This window comes from Pseudophryne corroboree, chromosome 3 (assembly GCF_028390025.1).
Source record: "Pseudophryne corroboree isolate aPseCor3 chromosome 3, aPseCor3.hap2, whole genome shotgun sequence".
Classification (NCBI taxonomy): Eukaryota; Metazoa; Chordata; class Amphibia; order Anura; family Myobatrachidae; genus Pseudophryne; species Pseudophryne corroboree.
In genome coordinates, this window is record NC_086446.1 from 19,912,854 (window position 1) to 19,931,112 (window position 18,259).

An 18,259-nucleotide genomic window follows, 5' to 3' on the forward strand; every position below is an offset into this window, starting at 1 on the left:
CTACCCCCATATTTGTCTCATCAGGCTTTGATGACATGGTTCTTGAGACCCATATCTTGAGGGCTTGCGGCTTTTCCAGGCAGGTTATCCAGACCAAGATTCAGACTCGTAAGCTGGTCACTTCCAGAATTTACCATTGTATCTGTAAGTTTTACAATTCATGGTGCGAGAGTCAGGGTCTCTCGGTGGCTACCTTTAGACTACCTCATCTTTTGTCTTTCCTTCAGGTTGTTCTGTGTCTGGGCCATCACTTTCCTTTTCTCAAGGGTCGGTCTCTGCTTTATCAATATTTCTCTGACGTCCTAGTGGATGCTGGGAACTCCGTAAGGACCATGGGGAATAGCGGCTCCGCAGGAGACTGGGCACAAAAGTAAAGCTTTAGGACTACCTGGTGTGCACTGGCTCCTCCCCCTATGACCCTCCTCCAAGCCTCAGTTAGATTTTTGTGCCCGACCGAGCAGGGTGCAATCTAGGGGGCTCTCCTGAGCTTCTTAGAAAAAGTTAGTTTTAGGTTTTTTATTTTCAGTGAGACCTGCTGGCAACAGGCTCACTGCATCGAGGGACTAAGGGGAGAAGAAGCGAACCTGCCTGCTTGCAGCCAGCTTGGGCTTCTTAGGCTACTGGACACCCATTAGCTCCAGAGGGACCGAACACAGGCCTAGCATCGGAGTCCGGTCCCAGAGCCGCGCCGCGGGCCCCCTTACAGAGCCAGAAGCAAGAAGAGGTCCGGAAAATCGTCGGCAGAAGACAGCAGTCTTCACCAAGGTAGCGCACAGCACTGCAGCTATGCGCCATTGCTCCTTAGGCACACTTCACACTCCGGTCACTGAGGGTGCAGGGCGCTAGGGGGGGCGCCCTGAGCAGCAGCTTGGGCTTCTTAGGCTACTGGACACCCATTAGCTCCAGAGGGACCGAACACAGGCCTAGCATCGGAGTCCGGTCCCAGAGCCGCGCCGCCGGCCCCCTTACAGAGCCAGAAGCAAGAAGAGGTCCGGAAAATCGTCGGCAGAAGACAGCAGTCTTCACCAAGGTAGCGCACAGCACTGCAGCTATGCGCCATTGCTCCTTAGGCACACTTCACACTCCGGTCACTGAGGGTGCAGGGCGCTAGGGGGGGCGCCCTGAGCAGCAATATAAACACCTTGGCTGGCGAAAATACACCACATATAACCCCCAGGGCTATATGGATGTATTTTAACCCCTGCCAGAATACAGCAAAAAGCGGGAGAAAAGTCCGCCGAGAAGGGGGCGGAGCCTATCTCCTCAGCACACTGGCGCCATTTTCCATCACAGCTCCGCTGGAAGGACGTCTCCCTGACTCTCCCCTGCAGTCCTGCACTACAGAAAAGGGTAAAAAAGAGAGGGGGGGGCACTAATTTGGCGCAGTTTGATAATATCAGCAGCTATAAGGGGAAAACACATTATATAGTGGTATCCCTGTGTATATATAGCGCTCTGGTGTGTGCTGGCATACTCTCCCTCTGTCTCCCCAAAGGGCTAGTGGAGTCCTGTCCTCTATCAGAGCATTCCCTGTGTGTGTGCGGTGTGTCGGTACGATTGTGTCGACATGTTTGAGGAGGAAAATGATGTGGAGGCGGAGCAATTGCTTGTAATAGAGATGTCACCCCCTAGGGAGTCGACACCTGAGTGGATGGGCTTATGGAAGGAATTACGTGACAGTGTCAGTTCTTTACAAAAGACAGTTGACGACATGAGACAGCCGGCTACTCAGCTTGTGCCTGTCCAGGCGTCTCAAAGGCCATCAGGGGCTCTAAAACGCCCGTTACCTCAGATGGCAGACACAGACGCCGACACAGATACTGACTCCAGTGTCGACGATGAAGAGACGAATGTGACTTCCAGTAGGGCCACATGTTACATGATTGAGGCAATGAAAAATGTTTTACATATTTCTGATAATACAAGTACCACTAAAAAGGGTATTATGTTTGGTGAGAAAAAACTGCCTGTAGTTTTTCCTGCATCTGAGGAATTAAATGAAGTGTGTGATGAAGCGTGGGTTTCCCCCGATAAAAAACTGATAATTCCTAAAAGGTTATTGGCATCATACCCTTTCCCGCCAGAGGATAGGGCACGTTGGGAAACACCCCCTAGAGTGGATAAAGCGCTCACACGCTTGTCTAAACAGGTGGCACTACCCTCTCCTGAGACGGCCGCCCTTAAGGAACCTGCTGACAGAAAGCAGGAGAATATCCTAAAATGTATATACACTCACACAGGAGTTATACTGCGACCAGCAATCGCCTCAGCCTGTATGTGCAGTGCTGGGGTGGCTTGGTCAGATTCCCTGACGGACAATATTGATACCCTAGACAGGAACAGTATATTACTGACTATAGAGCATTTAAAAGATGCATTTCTATATATGCGTGATGCACAGAGGGATATCTGCCGACTGGCATTAAGAGTAAGTGCGCTGTCCATTTCTGCCAGAAGAGGGTTATGGACACGACAGTGGTCAGGGGATGCGGATTCCAAAAGGCATATGGAAGTATTGCCTTATAAAGGGGAGGAGTTATTTGGGGTAGGTCTATCAGACCTGGTAGCCACGGCAACTGCTGGGAAATCCACATTTTTACCCCATGTAGCCTCTCAACATAAGAAGACGCCGTATTATCAGGCGCAGTCCTTTTGGCCCCATAAGGGCAAGCGGGCAAAAGGTTCCTCTTTTCTGCCCCGTGGCAGAGGAAGAGGGAAAAGGCTGCAGCAAACAACCAGTTCCCAGGAACAGAAGCCCTCTCCCGCCTCTGCCAAGTCCTCAGCATGACGCTGGGGCTTTACAAGCGGACTCAGGCATGGTGGGGGCCCGTCTCAAGAATTTCAGCGCGCAGTGGGCTCACTCGCAAGTGGACCCCTGGATCCTTCAGGTGGTATCTCAGGGGTACAAATTGGAATTCGAGACGTCTCCCCCTCGCCGTTTCCTAAAGTCTGCTTTACCGACGTCTCCCGACAGGGAGGCGGTATTGGAAGCCATTCACAAGCTGTATTCCCAGTAGGTGATAATCAAGGTACCCCTCTTGCAACAGGGAAAGCGGTATTATTCCACGCTGTTTGTGGTACCGAAGCCGGACGGCTCGGTGAGACCGATTTTAAATCTAAAATCCTTGAACACTTACATACAGAGGTTCAAATTCAAGATGAAGTCACTCAGAGCAGTGATTGCGAACCTGGAAGAAGGGGATTATATGGTGTCTCTGGACATCAAGGATGCTTATCTCCATGTCCCAATTTACCCTTCTCACCAAGGGTACCTCAGGTTTGTGGTACAGAACTGTCACTATCAGTTTCAGACGCTGCCGTTTGGATTGTCCACGGCACCCCGGGTCTTTACCAAGGTAATGGCCGAAATGATGATACTCCTTCGAAGGAAGGGAGTTTTAGTTATCCCTTACTTGGACGATCTCCTGATAAGGGCAAGATCCAGGGAACAGTTGGAAGTCGGGGTAGCACTATCTCAGGTAGTGTTGCGGCAGCACGGTTGGATTCTCAATATTCCAAAATCGCAGCTGATCCCGACGACACGTCTTCTATTCCTAGGGATGATCCTGGACACAGTCCAGAAAAAGGTGTTTCTCCCGGAGGAGAAAGCCAGGGAGTTATCCGAACTAGTCAGAAACCTCCTAAAACCAGGCCAAGTGTCAGTGCATCAATGCACAAAGGTCCTGGGAAAAATAGTGGCTTCCTACGAAGCAATCCCATTCTGCAGATTCCACGCAAGAATTTTCCAGTGGGATCTGCTAGACAAATGGTCCGGGTCGCATCTTCAGATGCATCAGCGGATAACCTTGTCACCAAAGACGAGGGTGTCTCTCCTGTGGTGGTTGCAGAGTGCTCATCTTGTAGAGGGCCGCAGATTCGGCATTCAGGACTGGGTCCTGGTGACCACGGATGCCAGCCTGCGAGGCTGGGGAGCAGTCACACAGGGAAGAAATTTCCAGGGCTTGTGGTCAAGCCTGGAGACATCACTTCACATAAATATCCTGGAGCTAAGGGCCATTTACAATGCTCTAAGCCTAGCAAGACCTCTGCTTCAAGGTCAGCCGGTGTTGATCCAGTCAGACAACATCACGGCAGTCGCCCACGTAAACAGACAGGGCGGCACAAGAAGCAGGAGGGCAATGGCAGAAGCTGCAAGGATTCTTCGCTGGGCGGAAAATCATGTGATAGCACTGTCAGCAGTGTTCATTCCGGGAGTGGACAACTGGGAAGCAGACTTCCTCAGCAGGCACGACCTCCACCCGGGAGAGTGGGGACTTCATCCAGAAGTCTTCCACATGATTGTAAACTGTTGGGAAAAACCAAAGGTGGACATGATGGCGTCCCGCCTCAACAAAAAACTGGACAGGTATTGCGCCAGGTCAAGGGACCCTCAGGCTATAGCTGTGGACGCTCTGGTAACACCATGGGTGTACCAGTCAGTGTATGTGTTCCCTCCTCTGCCTCTCATACCCAAGGTACTGAGAATTATAAGACGGAGAGGAGTAAGAACTATACTCGTGGCTCCGGATTGGCCAAGAAGGACTTGGTACCCGGAACTTCAAGAGATGCTCACAGAGGACCCGTGGCCTCTGCCTCTAAGAAGGGACCTTCTCCAGCAAGGACCCTGTCTGTTCCAAGACTTACCGCGGCTGCGTTTGACGGCATGGCAGTTGAACGCCGGATCCTGAAGGAAAAAGGCATTCCGGAGGAAGTCATCCCTACCCTGATCAAACCCAGGAAGGATGTAACCGCAAAGCATTATCACCGCATTTGGCGAAAATATGTTGCGTGGTGCGAGGCCAGGAAGGCCCCAACGGAGGAATTTCAACTGGGTCGATTCCTGCATTTCTTGCAAACAGGAGTGTCTATGGACCTCAAATTGGGGTCCATTAAGGTTCAAATTTCGGCCCTGTCGATTTTCTTCCAGAAAGAACTGGCTTCAGTTCCTGAAGTTCAGATGTTTGTCAAGGGAGTGCTGCATATACAGCCTCCTTTTGTGCCTCCAGTGGCACCTTGGGATCTCAATGTAGTTTTGGGGTTCCTCAAATCACATTGGTTTGAACCACTTAAATCTGTGGATTTAAAATATCTCACATGGAAAGTGGCCATGCTGTTGGCCCTGGCTTCGGCCAGGCGCGTGTCAGAATTGGCGGCTTTATCCTGCAAAAGCCCCTATCTGATTTTCCATTCGGACAGGGCGGAATTGAGGACTCGTCCTCAGTTTCTCCCTAAGGTGGTGTCAGCGTTTCACCTGAACCAACCTATTGTGGTGCCTGCGGCTACTAGGGACTTGGAGGACTCCAAGTTGGTAGATGTTGTCAGGGCCCTGAAAATATATGTTTCCAGGACGGCTGGAGTCAGAAAATCTGACTCGCTGTTTATCCTGTATGCACCCAACAAGCTGGGTGCTCCTGCTTCTAAGCAGACTATTGCTCGTTGGATTTGTAGTACAATTCAGCTTGCACATTCTGTGGCAGGCCTGCCACAGCCAAAATCTGTAAATGCCCATTCCACAAGGAAGGTGGGCTCATCTTGGGCGGCTGCCCGAGGGGTCTCGGCTTTACAACTTTGCCGAGCAGCTACTTGGTCAGGGGCAAACACGTTTGCTAAATTCTACAAATTTGATACCCTGGCTGAGGAGGACCTGGAGTTCTCTCATTCGGTGCTGCAGAGTCATCCGCACTCTCCCGCCCGTTTGGGAGCTTTGGTATAATCCCCATGGTCCTTACGGAGTTCCCAGCATCCACTAGGACGTCAGAGAAAATAAGAATTTACTTACCGATAATTCTATTTCTCGTAGTCCATAGTGGATGCTGGGCGCCCGTCCCAAGTGCGGATTGTCTGCAATACTTGTACATAGTTATTGTTAACTAAATCGGGTTATTGTTGTTGTGAGCCATCTATCCAGAGGCTCCTCTGTTATCATGCTGTTAACTGGGTTCAGATCACAAGTTGTACGGTGTGATTGGTGTGGCTGGTATGAGTCTTACCCGGGATTCAAAATCCTTCCTTATTGTGTCAGCTCTTCCGGGCACAGTGTCCTAACTGAGGCTTGGAGGAGGGTCATAGGGGGAGGAGCCAGTGCACACCAGGTAGTCCTAAAGCTTTACTTTTGTGCCCAGTCTCCTGCGGAGCCGCTATTCCCCATGGTCCTTACGGAGTTCCCAGCATCCACTACGGACTACGAGAAATAGAATTATCGGTAAGTAAATTCTTATTTTTTCCTAATGCGTTTCGCACCCAAGGGTTTGTTAGTTAGACACTGCAGGAGAGGGTTTGCAGCAGTTTGGCCGCCATCCTCATTCTTACCCCATTGATGCATTGAGGTTGGCTCCTCACCCATTCCTTGGTGGGCTTCAATGGCACAGAAAGCTTCAGCGCCATCCTCTTCTGAGGGCACTTAAAGAGGCTACAAGTCTGAGCAGCATCTGCTGGACCTGTTGAGGGGGTTTTGGGCTCCTTATACATAGATATATAGGGTATGCTGGTATTACAGACCAGTGTTTATTTGTAGGGATTACACACTGTGCTTTCCTAGTTTCTTGACCCTACTGATGAGCTTTTTGTTTGGTTCGATCTAAGTGAAACAAATACGAGATTCTAGGGTGTAATAGTGAAATGGGAACGGATTCTGATGAAATCCTTTGGAGGGAAGAGCTCTTAACTCAACTCTTTTTGCTTTCTTGGCGGGGAAGAGTTCAGTCCTTCAGAGGCATGTCCAGATACTCTCATAGGGGAGCATTCTGGAGCTATGTCTCTGCAAATGCTTGCCAGGCCGGCCCCAAACCAGCAGAGAAGCAGACCGCATGAGGCAGACTGCTTAAGGGGCCCAATGCAATCCTCAGGTAGTAAGTGTCGGTTCACAAGGTTCCAGGATGTGGGGCTCCAATCCATTCCAGAGCTCTGGGTGAGTGGCATTTTGTCCAGAGGATATTGTACATAGTAGACTTGGCAGGTCTCATGTCCAGGAGGATTTTTTGGCCACTACTCTTGCCCAGGATTCATCCAGACAGATGGCCCTTTAGTATACGATAAATTCTCTTTTAAATTCCAGAGCTAGTTTTGCCAAGGGCTCAGGGTTTTACTCAACCTGGAGCCCCCGAGACAGGTCCTTCCATCAGATACTGAATTTAAAGTAGCTGAATCTCTATCTCTTTCTTGCAAAATTCAAGATGGTGCCTTTCTTTGGTCATCAGCACAATGGATGGTGGGTAATTTCTAGTGTCCATAGATATAAAAGATGTTTTTCTTCACATTCCCATCTGGAAAGACTATCATCAACCCCTCAACTTGGCAATAGGAGACCTGCATTTCCAGTTTGACCTTACCATTGGGCCTGTCCACAGCAGCCAGGGCTTTCTCAAAGGACATGGCTCACATGGATTCCTTCTTGAGACACAGGAGAATCACCATCATTCTTTATTTAGCGCACCTCCTGTAAAAAATGGGGTTGAGTGTCTTACTGTGCACAGACCAGAGCAGCCACTATGACCAATTTATGAGTTAACACCAAAACTCCGACAACAATCAAATATACAATGCATTGGAAACAGACGGCACTATGGAAAAAAGGAATCTCTTTAAAAATATAAATATCTTTACTCTCCTGTGAATCCAAACTTCTGGTGTCTTTTGAGTGCTTCTTCAAACATACATATGGGTGGAAAGAAAACAAACAAAAAACAGTGTAAAACTGTTAAGCTTGCAAATGTCAGTGTGACACCAAATCAAGGTTTTTAGTAGGCATGTGCAGAGTAAAAAAACATTAAAATTAATATATTAAAATAGGTGGATTTCGTACCAAGTTAGTGGAAGTCTTTCCGCAGATGTTATAATGGATCCAATAAACGGAAAGTCTTTCCTCAAATTCAAGGTAAGTCCACCAGAAAAAAATCAGGAATCCCCTTCAGAGGTCTTGTTGCTCCAGCATCTGCACTCTGGAAGCTGGAACCTAAATTACCCTAAATCAAATTTCCTTCCTTCACAGAGGATGGTTTTCTTGGGCCTCATGTTCAACACTCGCTGTCAGGTTTTTTTCCTTACACAGAAGATTCAGGATTTCAGTCTTTTGTCAGGAGGTCACTACTACATTTGCCTTATTGTCTGTTTTTCAGTGTATGCAACTCCTGGTGGCTTCCTTCGAGGCTGTACCATTTTACAAATGTCATGCACGTTGATCCAGGGGTGGGTCCTATCTGGACGGGCAGCTTTTTCGACTGTACCATGACATACACCAGTCACTTCTGTGATGGCTCCATACCCAAAATCTATCAATTGATCACAATAGATGTCAGTCTGATGGATTGGGGAGCGGTCACTCCGGGACCACGTCTTCAGGGTCTTTGGTCTAACAGAGAATCCACCCTCTCCATCAACATTCTGGAGTTGAGAGCAGTAGGAACACCCTGGTCCAAGCTCAGGAGGTCTTACAGGGAAGGCCTGTTTGGATACTGTGCTGTGGTGGCCTACATAAACTGGGTGAGACATGGAGTTGTCAGTCAATGATGGAGGTGTCTCACAGTCACAGATAAAGGGGGGTGAGAGAAGGATCTGTTTCAGGTGCACTACTAGATTAAAACATAACGTTTAATGTTTTATTTAAAATACAGATATAATATCTATGTAGAAAGACATACAGTATATTTATGTGTGAAGAAAAAATCGACAAAGTTTAAAAAGTAGAGTTTATATTGCTTTTATAGATGTCTCTTAAATAATTACAATACTATAATACAGACTACATTGTGCCTACTTATTTAGCGCTTACCTCCGGATCCCCGCAGAGACTCCTACTTTTAAAAGGCTGCCCCATCTCCTGGCCGGCTCTTCACTCTTCAGGGATGTATTACTGGGAGGAGGCGTGGCCATGCTGGGCCATCCCCGCCTCTTCCCAGTAATGCATCAGTGAAGAACCGGCTAGGACAGGACAGGACAGGGTGCAGCAGTCTGCGACGCCGTCAGCAGACTTTTTAAAGTGGGAATCTATGTGGTGATCTGGGGGTAAGCACTCCCCAGCACCTGTGCTTCTTACGTGTTTGGGGGGGGGGGGGGGGGGCATGTTGCCCCTTTGCCCCCCCCATCCACCCGTTCCAACGCCCCTGCTTGAATTAGATATGGCCCTATAATGCGATTTACCAGAAACTAGGCGTTATTTCTGGAATAATATCAATAATAGAATAGTTGGTAATTTCTTTCTCTTACTAATTGCGTCAGACAGGAACCAGTACACTTGGAATTATGACATATGCAGTATTGGTTCAAAAATATATTGCAATTATGATTACACACACCACTCTATCCTCTCACTTATAGGGGGTAATTCAGAGTTGATCGCAGCAGCAAATTTGTTAGCAGTTGGGCAAAACCATGTGCAGTGCAGGTGGGGCAGATATAACATGTGCAGAGATAGTTAGATTTGGGTGGGTTATATTGTTTCTGTGCCCTGTTTGACACAATAATAGTGAAAGACGGGAGCACTAAATAAACCTCCTAATAGAAGAGTATATGAGTCTGATACTAAGTGAGAGACCAATACTACATATTCACTGCAAAACCTACTACAATCTGATGTGTAGACAGACTATTCCTGACACTATGTGGTAAATTTACTAAGGTGGGAGATATTTAGAACTGGTGATGTTGCCCATAGCAACCAATCAGATTATATGTATTATCTGCTAGAAGCAGCTAGATAAATGGTAAGTAGAATCTGATTGGTTGCCGTGGGCAACATCACCAGTTCTAAAAATCTCCCACCTTAGTAAATTTACCAATATGGGTCTGATTCAGATCTGATCGCAGCTGCAAATTTGTCAGCAGATGGGCAAAACCATGTGCACTGCAGGTGGGGCAGAGGTAACTTGTGCACAGAGAGTTAGATTTGGGTGTGGTGTGAAATCTAAATTGCAGTGTAAAAAGAAAGCAGCCAGTATTTACCCTGCACAGAAACAAATCAACCCACCCAAATCTAACTCTCTCTGCACATGTTACATCTGCCCCATCTGCAGTGCACATGGTTTTGCCCATTAGCTTACAAACATGCTGCTGTGATCCGATCTGAATTACCCTCATGAGCTTTGGCTCTATAGTCAGTATATGTACACGCAATAGATTATATGGTACATACTGTATAAAGGTGTAAATGCGACTTTGTTTTTACCTATATTAATTAGGTTATCATTTACCATGTATAGTTGTATCTGATGGCCGATTAATATATAGGTAACCGTGTTTCTTCAAAAGTTCAGTAGCTGTATTTGCATATCACCAAATGCTGCACATATTCGTTAGTGACTGAGCAGTTTAATTCATGAATCTTAGAGTTTGGTGTAATAACATAGTGTATGGTTTATGGTCTGGTATCCTAAACCCGTATTTAATAATACCGGGTGTGTTTAAATAACTGTTCATATATTAATATCTGTTTAGTGAGGGGTGTACATGTTCACAGTCTTTGGCTTCTTGTAGCTGCTGGTCTCGTACCTATGGATATCAACTATTAATGCATATAAAACTTGTGGTCGCTATCTAGCTGCGTTTTATTGTGTACACATATGGGTTCTGTTCACTCTTTAACATATATACATTCCGATATTATGCCTTGCTAGCATTATGTCTGTATCATATGGTGAACAGAGCGGACACTCAGCTCCATGTCCCTACGTACTTTATGTTACCTTGAGAAAGTTAATAGCGAAATGTGTCTCACATTCTTTTGGGCAGAATGTTGGGTCCTTGCTAATTTGCCATCCACATTCCTGGAGTGGACAGCTGTGAGACAGACTTTCTCAGTTACCACGCTGTCCATCCCGAAGATTGGAAACTACACCAGGAGGCGTTTCAACTGATTGTGGATCAGTGTTGAAGGAACAATATTGAGCTCATGTCCTACCATTTGCACAAAAAGTTTCCCTAGTACAGAGCATGCTCAAGGGATCTTTATAGATGCCATGATGGTGCCTTGATCCTTCCAGCTGTGGTACCTGTTTCCACCACTGCACATGAAGCCCATGGTACTTCAGCTTATTCGATGGGAAGGTTTACCATTCATTCTTGTAGCTCTAGACTGGCCTCCTCTACAGTGGTATGCTCTCCTTCAAGGAATGCTGGCCTAGGTTCCTTGCCATCTTCTTCTCTGGCAGGACCTACTGCATCAGGGTTTATGTCTACCCCCATATTTGTCTCATCAGGCTTTGATGACATGGTTCCTGAGACCCATATCTTGAGGGCTTGCGGCTTTTCCAGGCATGTTATCCAGACCAGGATTCAGACTCTTAAGCTGGTCACTTCCAGAATTTACCATTGTATCTGTATGTTTCACAATTCATGGTGCGAGAGTCAGGGTCTCTCGTGGCTGCCTTTAGACTACCTCATCTTTTGTCTTTCCTTCAGGTTGGTCTGAGTCTGGGCCATCACTTTTCGTTTTCTCAAGGGTCGGGTCTCTGCTTTATCAATAGTTTTTCAAAAATATCTGCCCATTCTGGAGTTACAGACCTTTGAATGTAGCCTCCATATATCCTTCCCCTCTCACCGTGGGATCTGAATTAGTTTTTTGAAGCCCTTCAGAAGCCCCTTTCAAACCCATTGAGACTGTGGAGTTTAAGGTAGTTTTATTCTAGTAATTGCTTCTGATAGACATGTCTCAGAGTTTTAGACCTTGGGATATATTTACTAAAAGTCGATTTTGGTCGGTGTTGGGTAGATTTTTTGTGTTTAAGGGTCTAAATCACAAATTAACAGATGATTTTTTAAATCCTTTCAAAAGTATTTGGCCATTCTGGAGGTAAAGCCAATATTTTCATCTGTTCCATGAAAATGTTATTTGTTGTTGGAACATATGTAATTGTAGTAATGTCATAGTTTGCAAGTTAAAATGAACTAAATATCTTCATAATGGTAAGATGGTGGTGTAGTGGTTAGCATTGTTGTCTCAAAGCACTGAGGTCAGGACTTCAATTCCCATCCCTGTGGAGTTTGTATGTGTTTCCTACAACCTTTAAAATATCTTACTAGAAGGTAAATTGCTTTCGGACCCAAATTTACTCTAGTGTGTGTATATCAGTGATCGCAAAAATGCGCTCTGGCGCGTATTTTACTCACTTTTGGTGACCGGGGACTCCCTTTTTCAAAATGGGCAGGTCCAGAGGACGCGATCTGCCTGCGGCTGAGTGTTCCTTAGCTAGTATGCCCGCAGCTGAAGGGCCGGGTAAGTGGTATGTGTGGTGATGTGGGAACACATGGGGAGGTGCAGGGAGCAGTGGCACATGGAGGAGCTGCAGCAGGAGAACCAGTAACTGTGCGCTGCCCGGTACCCGCTGCTGCCTGGCTGCTGTCACACACTGAGCCCTGCAGACCCTGGGCGGCTCCCCGCACAGTGTCTGAAGGCAGCGCAAGGTCTACATGCAGCGGTGTCAGCCCCCCGCACCCTGGCCGGCCTGCCCCATAAACTGTGGCTAAACAGGCAGGGCTGCTAAATTGCGTGGCACCTGGGGCCCAGGACAGAAAGTCACACGGTGGCGGGACGCAGAGAGACACAAGAGGAGGAAGCTGAGAGCCACAGAGTAAGGGGGAAGGCAGATGGACACAGGGGAGAGAGTGCTTGAATGGCGAGGCTGGATTGACACAAGTGTTGTCTTTTTTCACTTTGTGGAAAGGACCTACCTTAACACATGGGGCAGAAGGCTGGAAAGGTAGGTTGGAGTAGATTCAGGGGGTAGGAAGTGACGCAGGGAGCACGAGTCTGGGTGAACCTTTGTTTGATGATGCATTGGTTATATTCCTACACAAATAGGCAGTTTCCATCCATGTGATTTCCTACATGAATAGTGAATAACAAATGAAGACATGGTCTGCCTAGGGAAGATCCATTTCTTCAGCGGTTCCCCGTTGCACTGAAACCACCATGTAGGTACGGTGTATTTAGAATAGAGAGAAATACTCCCAGAGTGACAAGAAACGGATGGCATATCATGCTGGCACGCTCCCATTTCCAGTGGCCACGTCCCTAAGACCTAAGCACCACTGCCCACAACATCACCCCACAGAACTGTTCCAGCACACTCACACTGTCACCTTCCACACCTTACCACCTACTGCCCCTTGTGAGGCCACACTCACTTTCCCGAAAGTGTGCAAAAAGACCCCTTCTTTTCTGGTTCCCACTTTTAAACCCAGTAACTGCTATCTACCCTTACTCCCTCCCTAACCCCAGCACTGCTGGCAGATAGCCCCCTCCTTGTCACCAGTACTGCCTCAGTTGCTATCTACCCTTACTCTCTCCCTACCCCCAGTACTGTTTGCCCTATCCCCCCTCCTTGCCATCCAGTACTGCCCCAGCTGCTATTTGCCCTTTCTCTTTACCTACACACAGCACATTTTGACACTAGCCTCCTTCCCCCCAGCACTGTCCCAACTGCTCTCTACAATTACCGCCAGCACTGCCTGCCCTTACCCCAACTTCTCTCTGCCTTTACCCCCAGTTGTACTCCAGCTGCTGCTTGCCCTTAAACCTTTTTTACCCTAAATGCTACCTGCCCCCAGCACTGTCCCAACTGCTGCCTGCCCTCATCCCCCATAATATGTGATGGGACCCAAAAATTGTGGAATAGGATCCCACTTTTTTAAAGTAAAGGATCCCTGGGACCCACACATTTTTTCGCTCACTGCGATCACTGTATATGTGTATCAGGATTGTAAGCTCCACTGGGGCAGTGACTGATGTAAATGACTAAGTATTCTCTGTAAAGTGTAGAGTAATATATGAGCTCTGTATAAAGAAATGTGAATACTAATAATACAGCTATTTTATCTCCAGCAGATGGCGGCACAAGCAGGAATGCCTTGGAGGGAGATCTCTTCTTATATGCAGATACTAAAACAGAAGATAACATCACACAGGATTCTCCAGGAGACAGCGCTGTTATGCTAAATATACATCCAGTACCTCCCAGCGCAGATATAGCATCTGATCCCTCTAACTGCGAGGACTGTTCTCCTGATACCTCAGATTTTGTTACACATCGTGCAGCTCATACACCTGATAAAATATTTCCCTGTTCTGAGTGTGGGAAATGTTTTACATGTAAACCATATCTTATTACACATCAGAGAACTCACACAGGTGAGAGGCCATTTCCATGTTCTGAGTGTGCAAAATGTTTTACATACAAATCACATCTTGTTATACATCAGAGAACTCACACAGGTGAGAGGCCATTTCCATGCTCTGAGTGTACAAAATGTTTTACACACAAATCACATCTTGTTATACATCAGAAAACTCACACAGGCGAGAAATCATTTTCATGTTCTGAGTGTGGGAAAAGTTTTATGAAGAAGTCAGCTCTTGTTATACATGAGAGAAGTCACACAGGTGAGAAGCCATTTTCTTGCTCTGAGTGTGGGAAATGTTTTAAACAGAAATCACATCTTGTTTCACATCAGAGAAGTCACACAAGTGAGAGACCATTTCCATGCTCCGAGTGTGGGAAATGTTTTACACATAAATCAGATCTTGTAGTACATCAGAGAACTCACACAGGTGAGAAACCATTTTCATGTTCTCAGTGTGGGAAATGTTTTAAACAGAAATCACATCTTGTTTCACATCAGAGAACTCACACAGGTGAGAAACCATTTTCATGTTCTCAGTGTGGGAAATGTTTTAAACAGAAAGCACATCTTGTTTCACATCAGAGAAGTCACACAAGTGAGACCATTTCCATGCTGTGAGTGTGGGAAATGTTTTACACATAAATCAAATATTGTAATATATCAGAGAACTCACACAGATAAGAAACCATTTTCATGTTATCAGTGTGAGAAATATTTTAGTAGGAAATCACATCTTGTTACACATCAGAGAAGTCACACAGATGAGGCCATTTCCATGCTGTGTGAGAAATGTTTTATGCATAAGTTTTGTTACACATAATAAAAGTCACACAGGAGAAATCATTCCCATGCTCTGAGTGTGGAAAATGTTTTACACAGAAAATAGCTTTTATTAGACATCAGAGAAGTCACACAGGTGAGAAGCCATTTTCATGCTCTCAGTGTGAGAAATTTTTACAATCAAATCTTGTTATACATCAGAGAAGTCACACAGGTGAGAAACCATTTCCATGTTCTGAATGTGGGAAATGTTTTACACAGATTTCACATCTTGTAACACATCAGAATTCACACAGGTGAGAAACCATTTGCATGTTCTGAGTGTGGGAAGTGTTTTACACAACAAACAAAATTTGTTATACATCAGAGAACTCACACAGGCAAGAAACCATTTTCATGTTCTCAGTGTGGGAAAAGTTTTATAAAGAAGTCAGCTCTTGTACATCAGAGAAGTCACACAGGTGAGGCCATTTCTGTGTTCTGAGTGTGGAAAATATTTTACATATATATCAGCTCTTTTTTCACATCAGACAACTCACACAGGTGAGAAGAAATTTTTGTGCTCTGAGTGTGGGAAATGTTTTGCATATAAATCAGTTCTTGTTAAACATCAGACAACACACAGTTGAGAAAAAAAAGGCATGCTCTGAGTGTCATGCTTGGCTGGGTTTGAGGATCCGGCAACTGATATTTGCCCAAGGAAGCAATTATCTGTGGATGAAGAAGATGAAGGGGCTGGATATAGTTCCTTTTCATGGGACATGAGACAAATGAAGAACGTAGGCAGGGCTAGAAGGCAGGTATTCGTAGCTGAACAAAACTGAAGACAAGGATCTGCGGGCTAGTAAGTGGTGGCTTGGAATGACGAGGCTGAACTGTAGCCTTGTGAACTGGCTTAAATGACGAGGATCAACTGTGGATTTGTGGTTTGTATGACAAGTCTGAACTGCGGACTCGTGAACGGTGGCTTGAGAGACGAGGCTGAACTACGGACTTGTGAACTGTGGCTTGAGAGACAAGGCTGAAAGGCACGGGCTTGAGAACTGTGGCTTGAGAGACGAGGCTGAAAGGCACGGGGACTGTCCGTGCCCCGAGGCCCTTACTGGGTTGGGGTTCCCAGGAGCGCTTTCACAGGCGGCAGTAGGTTGGAAGCGGCAGGGCTGTGGCAGCAACTAAATGACGGCAAGCAGAGCCATGGAGTAACCAGGACACGGCAAGAATCCTGGGAGCACAGAGCTATAGCACCTACAACTGGGTTGTAACTTGAAGCACTGGTGCCCTTGTCATAAACCAGCCCCTTTTTATAAGGAGGGATCTCCCTGGATTGGCTGGATACACAGGAAGCCTGCACCATTGCTTTAGAATTGGTCTCCAACATGGCGGATCCCTGTAAGGCAGACCTTCCTGCTGGCACCCAGACACTCCCCTGTCCTTGATTTCCCAGCAACTGTCCTGAGTGAGATCCGCTGCAGCGGCATCCCGCTGCCACGAGCGGACCCCCACCACCGCCTACCCGCCGAAAGCAGACCTGCCACAGCAGCCCTCCTCCGCCGCTGCCCACAAGCCGCCCGCACAGAAGACCTTGCGGCCCCGGCATGCCGGTAAGACCCCGGACGCTGACAGTGAATGTGGGAAATGTTTTACACAGATTTCACATCTTGTAACACAGAAGTCACACAGGTGAGAAACCATTTTCATGTTCTGAGTGTGCAAAGTGTTTTACATATAAATCATCTTTTGCTATATATCAGATTTCACACAGGAGAAAAGTATATCTATGACCTGAACATAATAAGAGGTGCTACCATGCCGCACACAGAAAAACATGTAAAAATATTAAATTTCCAAATGTATTACAATTATTTAGATTAGTAATGTTTGTAGAGTGCACCTGTGTTTTTCTGTGTGGCATTACACGTCTCAGCATCGTAGCGCCTCCTATTTAGTTAGGGTGTGAGGTTTAGGGCCACCTTCCCTTTATATTCTATATTGTGTATAGGTACGGTATGTACATTTGAAGGCGGAGACTCCTTCAGTCGGGATTGGCACCCCTCCCACCTACCGCTTGGTGTTCTTAATTAGGAACCCTTGCATTTGCAGAATGTATATTGAATAAAGCAATAATAATGGCAAGATCTGAATAAATTTAGAGTGACAGTAATGGGGGTGAGTTTGGGGCCTGGGGCCCCTTGGTTTGGCGTGACCAGTTTGCTTCATGGCATCACAATCTAACATTTAACTGAAACTTTATAGTAACCTATTAGGGCTTTTTTTCATTATTAACACATTATTTGTCATCCATGTAACACTCTTAACAACCTCTAACACTTCTCTCTCCATTGTGGTGCCTTGATATGGTTTTGTTGGGCAGTCTAGGGGTGTCCTATGCCCTGGACTTGAACGTTTCGAATGTTCAAGATCTACCTGATGATGAGGTTACCTGGACGTGGTGGGTAGGCCCATACTTCTGGTGGCCAAAATTATGCAAAGAACCTCACTTTTTATTGATGATAAATCACAATTTTTATTAAAATTATTCTGATTAGTAATGTTTGGAGAGTGCACCTGCTTTTTTTTCTAGGTAAGGAGATTAACCTTATATAGTATAAGGCCGACATCCTTTATTAGGAGAAATCAAACCCTTAAGCTAGCTACACACTAGACATTTTGCAAATGACGGAATGGTTGTCTTGATTTCTTCATCCCCTGACAATCAGCAGAGGATCAGGAGGCTGCTGCAAGTGACCGTTAAGTGGGAATGATTCTTCTTAAGAAGATAAAGTCTTACTAGGTTATATAGAAGACTAAAACTTTTATCTTACCAGTGCTCATTTTATAACCCAACTGTTTAGCTCATAGTTTAATTTCAGCAAAAAGTGACCGGAGGGAATGGACTGGACCCGCTAATGAGAACATCTTTTCCATGTAATGCAATTTTATGTTCAGAGGAACCAACTTTTACACCAATGATGTTATTACCACAAGGCTTCCATAATCAAGGCAAACATTATCCCTTGCCAATGTACATTAATCTCTGACAGTAATGCTGCACACCATAAGTAGGCCAAAAACATACAATGAATTGAGTTTAAACAAGATTAGCTGTCTATAAGGGCATGTAACTTTTATGTATTATTTATTTTAGAACAAATTGATTTTTATTGGTTCAAATTGAATGAATAAACATGACAGAAAATTTGTTAAATATGTAAATCACAATCTATGTACAAATCAACAATGAGACAACATAATGTAAAACCAGTAAAAACATACAAGACAATCTCAAAATTAATAAAAACAGAATAATATCTAAACACAAAAAAGAAAGAATAGGGAACAAATTTGGGCCCTCATTCCGCGTTGTTCG

General features: G+C 45.9%; 1 pseudogene; it reads left to right on the forward strand.

Moving 5' to 3' along the window:
- Positions 1 to 17,441, forward strand: part of LOC135054538 (zinc finger protein ZFP2-like) — a 52,338-nt pseudogene extending 34,897 nt beyond the window's left edge.
- Positions 17,442 to 18,259: the final 818 nt, after the last annotated feature.